Genomic DNA, 12,474 nt, shown 5'->3' with positions numbered 1-12,474 from the left:
CAGTCAGACAACGCGACAGCGGTTGCCTACATCAATCACCAAGGCGGGACACGCAGCCGCCTGGCAATGATGGAGGTACAACGCATCCTTCAATGGGCGGAAGACTCCAAGTCCACCATATCCGCAGTCCACATCCCAGGCGTGGAAAACCTGGGAGGCAGATTATCTCAGCCGTCAAAGCGTGGACGGTGGCGAGTGGTCCCTGCACCCGGCAGTGTTTCAGTCAATCTGCCGCAAATGGGGCACTCCGGACGTGGACCTAATGGCATCCCGTCACAACAACAAAGTTCCTGTTTACGTGGCTCGCTCCCACGATCCTCAGGCCTTCGCCGCGGACGCTCTGGTTCAAGACTGGTCCCAGTTTCGTCTCTCCTACGTGTTTCCCCCTCTACCTCTCTTGCCCAGAGTCCTGCGCAAGATCAGAATGGAGGGCCGTCGAGTCATCCTCATTGCACCGGACTGGCCCAGGCGAGCTTGGTATCCGGACCTGCTCCATCTGTCCGTAGAGATGCCGTGGCATCTCCCGGGCCGTCCAGACCTACTCTCGCAAGGTCCGTTTTTCCGCCCGAATTCTGCGGCTCTCAAATTGACGGCGTGGCTCTTGAGTCCTGGATTTTGACGGCTTCTGGTATTCCTCCTGAAGTCATCTCCACTATGACTCGGGCCCGTAAGTCTTCCTCCGCTAAGATCTATCACAGGACTTGGAAAATTTTCCTGTCCTGGTGTCGCTCTACCGACCATCCTCCTTGGCCAGTCTCCTTGCCGACCTTTCTGTCTTTTTTACAGTCCGGTCTGCAGCTAGGACTGTCCCTCAACTCTCTCAAGGGACAAGTCTCAGCTCTGTCTGTTCTGTTCCAGCGGCGTCTCGCTCGGCTGGCTCAGGTCCGCACCTTCATGCAAGGCGCGTCTCACATCATTCCGCCGTATCGGCGGCCCTTGGATCTCTGGGACCTTAACTTGGTCCTCACGGTATTGCAGAAACCCCCTTTTGAGCCTCTTAGGGAGGTTTCTTTGTATCGTCTTTCTCAGAAGGTGGCCTTTCTGGTTGCCATAACTTCCCTCAGGAGAGTCTCTGATTTGGCTGCGCTCTCTTCGGAGTCACCTTTTTTGGTTTTTCATCAAGACAAGGTGGTTCTCCGTCCGACTCCGGACTTTCTTCCTAAGGTGGTCTCTCCTTTCCACCTTAACCAGGACATTACCCTACCTTCCTTCTGTCCGGCTCCTGTTCATCGCTTTGAAAAAGCGCTGCATACTCTAGATCTGGTGCATGCTCTCCGGATCTATGTGTCTCGCACCGCTGCGCTTAGGCGGTGCACCTCTCTTTTTGTGCTAACCACAGGTCGGCGCAAGGGCCTCCCTGCTTCTAAGCCGACCTTAGCCCGTTGGATTAGATCGACCATTTCGGACGCCTACCAGAGTACTCAGGTGCCTCCCCCGCCGGGGATCAAGGCACACTCGACCAGAGCTGTCGGTGCCTCTTGGGCTTTTAGGCACCAGGCTACGGCTCAACAAGTCTGTCAGGCTGCCACTTGGACTAGCCTGCATACCTTCTCGAAGCACTACCAAGTGCATGCTCATGCTTCGGCAGATGCGAGCGTGGGCAGACGTATCCTTCAGGCGGCTGTCGCCCATTTGTGAAGTTAGGTTCTGCCTACTTCTTAGTTTTTCTGTTTATTCCCACCCAGGGACTGCTTTGGAACGTCCCAAGGTCTGGGTCTCCCAAAGGAACGATAAAGAAAAAGAGAATTTTGTTTACTTACCGTAAATTCTTTTTCTTATAGTTCTGTATTGGGAGACCCAGCACCCTCCCTGTTGCCTGTTGGCAATTTCTTGTTCCGCGTGTTATCACCGGCTGTTGTCGTGGACAGAGTTTCTGGTTGTTCCGGCTCTTGCTCTGTTCTACTTGTGGGTGGCTATTCTCCTTCAGCTTTTGCACTAAACTGGCTGGGACTGGCTCACCAGGGGGTGTATAAGCTCAGAGGGAGGAGCTACACTTTTAAGTGTAGTACTTTGTGTGTCCTCCGGAGGCAGAAGCTAAACACCCAAGGTCTGGGTCTCCCAATTCGGAACTATAAGAAAAAGAATTTACGGTAAGTAAACAAAATTCTCTTTTTTTATACTTTGCTTTTACACAATATTATGAGACAGTGATGGTTAGGCAGGGATTTTTAGCCCACACATGTCCTTGCTGCTAGGTTAGAAGGCATATCGGACCTGACGGGTTCACTTTAACTGAAGTAAGATTTGAAGTGAGGCAGGTGGGTGCACACCACACTTCACTGATGGCGGAGTCAGGCTTACAACTCTTAATTAAGAGCGTCTGACTCTAGCGCGCCTACTCAAGACATTTGTGAAAATCACTGATCTTGATTGATGTGGCCATGGTGTGCTATGTAACCTGAACACATGCCTCTGACTTTATAGATTTTGACCAACACATTTCAGTGTTTTTGTAGGAAACCGAAGGCTCTCATCTTAAATGATGCCTGAAGAAGATTACAAGTCAACTATCTGGAAACTCCCTGATTGACTGCTGGTATTCCAGTTTTTGTCAGTGTTTTATGTGAACCTTCCTCTTGAGCAACATATACATACTGTATTTTTTGTTATCCGGTTCATCACCATATGCAGAATGTTTTCCAATTTCCTAAAATGCACAATTTTGCTTACAAAATAACATGATTTGCTAAAAAATAATAAAATGTTTACACCATTGATTTGAAAAATACTTTCTTTCATGATAAAAAGATAGCTAAATGGGTAAAAGAGTTTGCTTGCTTCTGATGTACTTTTTTTGTCTTTGTTTTGGGCTGCTTCAGACATCAATGCAAAATGGTCTCAGCACGGACTGCAATGCATAGACTACATAACCTATGTAGTCTTCTACTAGGCATTGCTCCCACTAGCCAGTTTCCTACTCCACACTGATGAGGAGCAAATACCGAAACAGCCGTCTGTGGATGGATACCATGTTTGGCATACCGTATTTTTCGGACCATAAGACGCACTTTTTTTCCCCCAAATGTTGGGGGAAAGTTGGGGGGTGCGTCTTATGGTCTGACTATAGGGCTGCGGCTGGGAATGAGGGTGCTGCAGGTCATCGGGGGGCACGAGCAGGCAGCAGCAGCGCCTGCCGTGGGCCCGCTCATTACATATGCACGCCCATCCTCCCGCCCATCTCTCAGCGCTGAAGCCGGCACTGACAGGTGGGCGGGGAGGACGAGCGGGGACGCGCGCATAGCAAAGAGCCGGCCGCATGATCACCCCTGGCAATTACAGCCTGGAGTGATCATGTGCGGCTGTATTCACTGCCCCCCGCGCGTCATTACCAGCGCGGGGTGCAGTGAATCAGTACACTCACCCATCCCCGTGTGTGGAGCCGCCCCCTGCTGCACGCGATGTCTTCCTGTCTGTGCCGGTCAGCTGATCGGCGCCGGTCAGCTGATCGGCGCGGTCAGCTGATCGGCGCCGGTCAGCTGATCGGCGCCGGTCAGCTGATCGGCGCAGACAGGAAGACATCGCGTGCTGCAGGGGAACGGCTCCACACACACAGGTCAGCGTGCCAGAGAGGAAGATATGATCGGTGCTGCAGGGAGTGAGGAAAAGGTGAGTATAAACGTTTGTTTTTTTTCTCTGTGCTATAGGATACAGGCCATATACCAGGATGGTATATGAGCACGATGGGGGCATATAGCAGGATGGGGGTATGTGAACAGGCTGGATGGGGGGGGGGGGGGTGTATGTGAACAGGCTGGATGGGGGGGGGGGGGTGTATGTGAACAGGCTGGATGGGGGGGGGGGGGGGTGTGTATGTGAACAGGCTGGATGGGGGGGGGGGGGGTGTATGTGAACAGGCTGGATGGGGGGGGGGGGGTGTATGTGAACAGGCTGGATGGGGGGGGGGGGGGTGGTATGTGAACAGGCTGGATGGGGGGGGGTATGTGAACAGGCTGTATGGGGGGGGGGGTATGTGAACAGGCTGGATGGGGGGGTATGTGAACAGGCTGGATGGGGGGGTATGTGAACAGGCTGGATGGGGGGGGTATGTGAACAGGCTGGATGGGGGGGGTTTGTGAACAGGCTGGATGGGGGGGGTATGTGAACAGGCTGGATGGGGGGGGTATGTGAACAGGCTGGATGGGGGGGTATGTGAACAGGCTGGATGGGGGGGGTATGTGAACAGGCTGGATGGGGGGGGTTTGTGAACAGGCTGGATGGGGGGGGTTTGTGAACAGGCTGGATGGGGGGGGTATGTGAACAGGCTGGATGGGGGGGGGTATGTGAACAGGCTGGATGGGGGGGTATGTGAACAGGCTGGATGGGGGGGGTATGTGAACAGGCTGGATGGGGGGGGTTTGTGAACAGGCTGGATGGGGGGGGTTTGTGAACAGGCTGGATGGGGGGGGTATGTGAACAGGCTGGATGGGGGGGGGTATGTGAACAGGCTGGATGGGGGTTTATAGCAGGATCATATACAAGGTAGGAGGATCATTACCAGGATGGGGTACCTTAGTAGAGAATTTGGGGACATTACCCCCATAACAGTGTCAGCAGCAGATCCTCGCCCCATAACAGTGTGTCATGACCACATTTTTTGCTTAAAGATTTATTTTCCCATTTTCCTCCTCTAAAACCAGGGTGCGTCTTATAGTCCGGTGCGTCTTATAGTCCGAAAAATACGGTAGGTGGTCTCCTTGACTGGGGACTGCCCTTCTTGTGGTTGTTCCTTCCCGGTGAAAGACCTGGCTAGTTTCCTGCCAGCTTTGAGAAACATGTGATGGTGCCTCCGTGGCATTCTTGTTTTGCAATGCATAGACTGGCAACAGGTCTCCTGTCCAAATGTGAAAAGCTCATATATACCATATTTTTCGGATTATAACACGCACTTTTCCTCCCAAAAATTTGGGAGGAAAATGAGGAGTGCGTCTTAAAATCCGAATTTAGCTTACCAGGGGGGCTGTCTATGCAGCGACCGGGTGCCTGAGTCGGCGGCCGGGTGCCTGTCGGTGCCGGCCCCCTCTCTGTCCTGGAGGCCGGCTGCCTCTCTGTGCGGGCGGGCTGGCGGCTGTGCGGTGAGTGTCCGAGTTCAAATGATGGCGGCGGGAGTCAGCGTGTGTGTAGATGGAGCCCTTGGATGAGAGCTCCGTCTGCGCATGCGCCGCTCCAGGCGCCATCATTTAAATCAGGACCACGGCCACTGTGACACTCACTGCAACGGCCTGCTCCACCACTGAGCTGCCGCCACTGCTGCCGCCACGGACCCACCTCTGCTGCCATCACAACCTCTGCCTCCTGTGACCCACTTCACCACCACTGCTGCCCCTCTCCGGTAAGACAACACCAAAGAATAAGACTGACCCCATTTTTATTTTTTTTTTTTTACCTTTTTTTATCTCTAAATTTGAGGTGCGTCTTATAATCCGGTGCATCTTATAAAAGACGAAAAATATGGTAATTATGAGGCTGTGGTGCTTAGTTTGGGAGAGCCATGGCTAGGTCATGTATTCCGGGCCGTGCTCGGACCAATTTGTACATATCATCTGAAGCAGCACTAAACCACATTGGTGAAGATTAATCAAGTAAAGGGAGTAGTGTCCTACAGCAACTAAACAAATTCTATCTTTCAATTGAAACCAACTTCTCAACTTTTTTTTCACACTTGGTTTTGATAAATCTCTCCCAATGGTCTATTTATTGCGCCTTTAACTTCCTACTTTGCCTTAAAATTCACTACCTTGTGTTGGCAAGCTTAAAAAAAATAAGATATTATTGAGATCCTGATATGTGGCACCACACATTTTATATCTGCAGCCATCCTGTAAATTTGCCTATTAACCCCTTCACATCTGGCCAATTTTGCGCTTTCCGTTTTTATTTTCGCCACCCTTCTTCCGAGAGCCGTAACTTTTCTTTTATTTTTTTTTGTCAATATAGCCGTGTGAGGGCTTGTTTTTTGCGGAACGAGTTGGACTTTTAAATTAAACCATGAGTTTTACCATATAGTGTACTGGAAAATAGCAGAAAAAATTCAAACATTTGTATTTGAGATATTTTATTCACGGTGTTCACTTTATGGTAAAACTGATGTTGTTTTGATGCCTCGGGTCAGTGCGAGTTTGTAGACACCAAATTATGTATGGATTACTTTTATCTAAGAGATTTTCCATGACCCGTAGCGTTCTCATTTTTCGGGATTTTTGGCTCAGTGACAGCTTATTTTTGTGTCTCGAGCTGACCTTTTTAATGGTACCATTTTTGCGTAGATGCTACGTTTTGATTGCCTATTATTACATTTTGCGCAAAATTTGCATCTACCCAAAAACGTAATTTTGACGTTTGGAATTTTTTTTGCAGCTACACCGTGTACCGATCAGATTAATTGATTTTATATTTTCATAGAGCGGTCATTTCTGAACAAAGCGATACTAAATGTGTGTATATTCATTTTTTTTTTTTTTTTTTTAAACCCTTTAATTTTCAATGGGGCAAAAGCTGGGTGATTTTAACTTAGGTTTTTTTTATTTTTCAAAACTTTTTTTAGACTTTTTTTATTTTTATTTTACTAGTCCCCCTAGGTGTCTATAAGGATGAGCAATCTGATCGCTCATTCATTTCTCCCGATAAGAGCAGCACCGCTCAGATTGGGAGAAATGCTCATCTACTGTGACCTGCAGTACTTGGCTGCTTGTTACAGGACCTGAGTCATGTGAGCTACAGGAGTCATCACATGACCCTGTGCTACCATGACAACCATCGGATCCATGTGATCACGTCACGTGACATCCGGTGGCGGCCAGTGAGTAAAGCTTTAGCGCGATCGCCATTAAAATAGCGCTCTCACATTTTGACAGCGCCATTTAACGGGTCAACAGGTACGAGTGGATAGTGATTCCACTCGTGCCTGCAAGGCACACGTCAGCTGACTTGCGCGGATCCCCACCGGCAGTCAGTGGCAGCCAGTGGGGATTAACACTATGACCGCTAGGGCGTTACTTTACTGCCCACGGTCGTTAAGGGGTTAATCACATTGGTATGACATTGTTATGCTATGTGTTTGATAACTAAGTTATGGTGGGGTCAAACTGTGCAGTCGGCTGCCACATGTGAGGTAAAATCATATGACCATTAGTTACAGTCATATGAAAAAGTTTGGGCACCCCTATTAATGTCAACCTTTTTTCTTTATAACATTTTGGGTTTTTGAAACAGCTATTTCAGTTTCATATATCTAATAACTGATAGACTGAGTAATATGTCTGGATTGAAATGAGGTTTATTGTACTAACAGAAAATGTGCAATCCGCATTTAAACAAAATTTGACCGGTGCAAAAGTATGGGCACTCTTATCAATTTCTTGATTTGAATACTCCTAACTACTTTTTACTGACTTACTAAACCACCAAATTGGTTTTGTAACCTCATTGAGCTTTGAACTTCAGAGGCAGGTGTATCCAATCATGAGAAAAGGTATTTAAGGTGGCCACTTGCAATTTGTTCTCCTATTTGAATCTCCTATGAAGTGTGGCATCATGGGTTCCTCAAAACAACTCTCAAATGATCTGAAAACAAAGATTATTCAAAATAGTTGTTCAGGGGAAGGATACAAAAAGTTGTCTCAGAGATTTAAACTGTCAGTTTCCACTGTGAGGAACATAGTAAGGAAATGGAAGAACACAGGTACAGTTCTTGTTAAACCCAGAAGTGGCAGGCCAAGAAAAATATCAGAGAGGCAGAGAAGAAGAATGGTGAGAACAGTCAAGGACAATCCACAGACCACCTCCAAAGACCTGCAGCATCATCTTGCTGCAGATGGTGTCAATGTGCATCGGTCAACAAAACGGTGCACGTTGCACAAGGAGAAGCTGTATGGGAGAGTGATGCGAAAGATGCCGTTTCTGCAAGCACGCCACAGAGTCACCTGAGGTATGCAAAAGCACATTTGGACAAGCCAGTTACATTTTGGAAGAAGGTCCTGTGGACTGATGAAACAAAGATTGAGTTGTTTGGTCATACAAAAAGGCATTATGCATGGAGGCAAAAAAACACGGCATTCCAAGTAAAGCACTTGCTACCCACAGTAAAATTTGGTGGAGGTTCCATCATGCTTTGGGGCTGTGTGGCCAATGCTGGCACCGGGAATCTTGTTAAGGTTGAGGGTCGCATGGATTCAACTCAGTATCAGCAGATTCATGACAATAATGTGCAAGAATCAGTGACGAAGTTGAAGTTAAGCAGGGGATGGATATTTCAGCAAGACAGTGATCCAAAACACCCCTCCAAATCTACTCAGGCATTCATGCAGAGGAACAATTACAATGTTCTGGAATGGCCATCCCAGTCCCCAGACCTGAATATCATTGAAAATCTGTGGGATGACGTGAAGCGTGCTGTCCACGCTCGGCGATCATCAAACTTAACTGAACTGGAATTGTTTTGTAAACAGGAATGGTCAAATATACCTTCATCCAGGATCTCATTAAAAGCTACAGGAAGTGACTAGAGAATATGCAAGAGGAACAAAAAATGAAAAAGAAGCAGGAAAGCCACTGCATGGCACCTGTCTGAGCACACTCTGAACATCAAACAAAGACTGGAGGACAAGGAGTAAAGTGCAAATATGTTTAATAAATAGCAACTGGCACAAAGGAATCAGCGGCAAAAACAGGCCGGCAGATAAAATATAGATGTACTAGATGACAATTACATATAGGGCACAAGTAAAATGAATAAATAAGACTGGGTCAAAAACATGAACAAGGCATCCTGCACATAAAGAGCATGGTGTAAAATTTTGACAATTGTTACACATAGACAGATGGTAAAAACCAGCACTGGATAAGCACAATGATAAAAGTGTATACTCTGAAATAACAGAGATATATTAAATATATAAAATAGGATCCAAGTCTCACTAATCACTAATAAACAGTGCTTAATACAGATGCTGGTGAAAGCAACTTCTGCGGTGACAGAGTCAAATAGTTAAACAGTCAAAAAGCTATAAACAAATAAACAGGTTTAGCCACCATGAGGTGCTAATTGGATGCCAATGAACAGTCAGATTAAGTACAAAGACATAAATGCATGAATAAAATCCCAGGAAGTGACTAGAGGTTGTATGCGGCCCACGACCGAACCAGCCCATCTGGCATTTGCCTCTTGGCCAGTCCGACCCTGCTTCTACCTGATTTGCTGCCTCATCCATTTGCTTTGAGGATATTTTCTGATGTTTCCTTTATATTTGGAGACCCTAACAAACCCTTTATCAATATTTGATTATTCTTTCTCCCTCCACTTTTATCTTCTCACATAGAGACTCTACATATTCATCAGCCGCACATAGATTATCACGTCAAATGGGTTTTAGTGATCATTTCATCTGTAAACATACACCTCCCGTTTCTGGCTTCGCTGTCACCAGATGACTGCTGGAGTGGTTGACTACGCAAAATGCGCATGCGCTCACACACTCTCCTTTTACTTATGTGACGCAATGTTTGTGCTGTGCGCGCACTTTCATTCTCCCTTCCCTGCGCCCGCTCCCGATGGCCTCCGTAACGCTGACACTTCACGTCACCGCTGGAGAGCCGGAAGTGATGCGGGCGGGGGCGGGGACATGAACACGCGCGCCATGATCTGGGCACAATTGACAGGTTGATTCACCTATCAGCAGGAGAGCCGGAACTGATGCGGGCGGGGACATGAACATGTGTGCCGAAATCTGGGCATAATTGACAGTTTGATCTACCTGTCAGCTCTGGCGATTTGACTTATCACCTGGCTTGGCATTCCTCAATGGCACTTTTTTCCTCTATACTTCCCCCTCATGAAGCTTTAGGCGAGACGCGTAGGGGCACACGACTCTGCGACCTGGCTGGTGTGATTTGACATATGGGTAAGGCTTGTGGGATGTATTTTTGACATACACCCTTGTGTGTTTTTGTGGGCTTATTTAGCCCTGAACATATGACCTGATATATGGAGTTTCTAGTTATATGGATGTGATGTATTCCACCCTTTATCTATTTGATCAGCCTAGTTCACCTTGCCCTCCCCATGGGACACTGCTCCAATTATTATGTGAGTTACTTTGAAATCCCATGAGTGATAAGACAACCAGCCCCTTTTTTTCCATGCTTGGGTAAATGTGCTGCTTTTCCCTGTCCTCGTTTACTCTATGATCTCTATACATATATATCTTTTGTACTGAACTGTATTTATATATAAGGATAATCCAACCTGTCTTTCTTTGTCGCTCTATTGGGAGACCCAGACAATTGGGGTGTATAGGCTATGCCTCCGGAGGCCGCACAAAGTATTACACTTAAAAGTGTTAAGCCCCTCCCCTTCTGCCTATACACCCCCCGTGCTCCCACGGGCTCCTCAGTTTTTTGCTTTGTGCGAAGGAGGTCAGACACGCACGCACAGCTCCATAGATGGGTCAGCAGCAGCTGCTGACCATGTCGGATGGAAGAAAAGTGGGCCCATATAGGGCCCCCAGCATGCTCCCTTCTCACCCCACTCTTGTCGGCGGTGTTGTTAAGGTTGAGGTATCCATTGCGGGTACGGAGGCTGGAGCCCACATGCTGTTTTCCTTCCCCATCCCCCTCAGGGCTCTGGGTGAAGTGGGATCTTACCGGTCTCCAGGCACTGAGACCGTGCTCCATCCACAGCTCCTAAGACTCTGCTGGATAGGAGCCGGGTATCGTTCAGGGACATGGCCCTGCTACTTGAAGGTACTCTGTGTCCCTGTGGGGACCGCGCACAGCAACACTCCAGCATTGCTGGGTGTGCTAGTGCACCGGGGACCGCGGCGCTGACCGGGTTAATGTGCCATTACACACTCAGCGTCGCTGAGTGTGTTTATGTAGGGGGACTACCGTACTACCGCCGCCGCCATGTTTTTAACACTGAGGCGCGGCTGGGACTTGTAGTGCACCGGGGACTTCCGCGCGGCCGCGCTTTTATGGCAGCCGCGCTTATTACTTGAGTCCCCGGCTTGTACGGCCTAGTGTTTCCTCCTCCCGCCCACAGCCCTGACAGGCAGGGGAAGGGCGGGACGCTTTACAGACGAGCTGCAGTGAGGGCTGAAGCATGCTTTGCATACTCCACTCCCCTCACTGCACTGTGAGGCACTAGTTCCCGCACTTTCTAAGGGTCACGCCCACGGCTTCCTCCTCTCTCAGGACGCCGGCAGCCGTGCCATTACACACTCAGCATCGCTGAGTGTGTTTATGTAGGGAGACTACCGCGCTGACCGCCGCCGCCATGTTTTGACACTGAGGCGCGGCTGGGACTTGTAGTGCGCCGGGGACTTCCGCGCGGCCGCGCTTTTACGGCGGCCGCGTTTATTACTCGAGTCCCCGGCTTTTGCGGCCTAGTCTTTCTTCCTCCCGCCCACAGCCCTGACAAGCAGGGGAAGGGCGGGACGCTGCACAGGATGAGCAGCACTGAGGGCTGGAGCATGCTTTGCATACTCCACCCCCCTCACTGTCCTCTCCTCAGAAGCCGGCAGCCATTCCTGTCAGCTCCTTGAATGCTGCAGAGGGGGACAAATTCTGACAGACCCAGGCAGGGACCCTGGTGGCCTCACAACCGCTTTATGCGGGGGGTATGCAGCATCTGTGGTGCTAGCCACATTTGTGCAGGAGTGTAATTTTAAATCATATGTTTATAAGATATGCTTTACACTGTATGGTGCACAGTTGATTCTGTATATATATATATATTGTGTTGCTCAGGGAAGTCAACAGCATGGCGCCCATAAAAGGAAGGAGCGCCAAACCACAGGCTTACTATGCTGCCTGCGCCGCATGTACGACCCCTCTGCCGGCAGGATCCACTGAGCAATCCAGACCGGTATCTCAGCACAGGGGCACTGTTGAATCATTGCTCCCTGGCCCACCTCAGTTGGACCAGAGGTCTCCCCGGGGTGTCTCATAGATCCCAGAGTGAGGTCTCTGATACAGACCCCAGCCCCTGACCGTCTAAGCGAGCTCGCTGGGAAATTCCCTCGACATCTTCATATTGGTCAGGGTCTCAGCGGGGGGAATCCCTGGATGATGAAGCGGAGACAGCTGATCAGGATTCTGATCCTGAGGCCGCTCTCAATCTTGATACGCCTGACGGGGACGCCATAGTGAACGATCTTATAGCGTCTATCAATCAAAGATGCCACTCACAGGCAGATGGAGCTCTGGTTGAAATCCATCTATGAAGCTATCAGCGCTTCTTTTACACCAGCATTTGCAGCCGTATGGGTGCTACAAGCTATCTCAGCAGGTCAAGCGCAAATTGACGCAGCCACACAGACGTCGGCATTTGCGTCTTACGCTATTAATGCTGTCCTGGACTCTGCGAGCCGTATGGCGGTTGCTTCCGCCAATTCGGTGGTACTCTGCAGGGCCTTGTGGCTACGGAACTGGAAGGCAGATTCTGCTTCCAAAAAAGCGTTTAACCAGTTTGCCAATTTC

At 49.1% G+C, this 12,474-nt stretch overlaps 1 protein-coding gene across 1 annotated transcript in view; it reads left to right on the top strand.

Annotated features, from left to right (window-relative positions):
• COMMD4 (COMM domain containing 4) overlaps positions 1-2,715 on the top strand; it is a 53,266-nt gene extending 50,551 nt beyond the window's left edge. The window contains exon 9 of the mRNA XM_075345665.1: positions 2,457-2,715. The gene's annotated coding sequence lies outside the window, so the exon portion shown is untranslated. The remainder of the gene's footprint in view (positions 1-2,456) is intronic.
• Positions 2,716-12,474: the final 9,759 nt, after the last annotated feature.

The sequence above is a fragment of the Anomaloglossus baeobatrachus genome, chromosome 4, assembly GCF_048569485.1.
Source record: "Anomaloglossus baeobatrachus isolate aAnoBae1 chromosome 4, aAnoBae1.hap1, whole genome shotgun sequence".
Classification (NCBI taxonomy): domain Eukaryota; kingdom Metazoa; phylum Chordata; class Amphibia; order Anura; family Aromobatidae; genus Anomaloglossus; species Anomaloglossus baeobatrachus.
The sequence above is the reverse complement of the archived record's forward strand: the minus strand, read 5'-3'. Positions and strand labels throughout refer to the sequence as shown.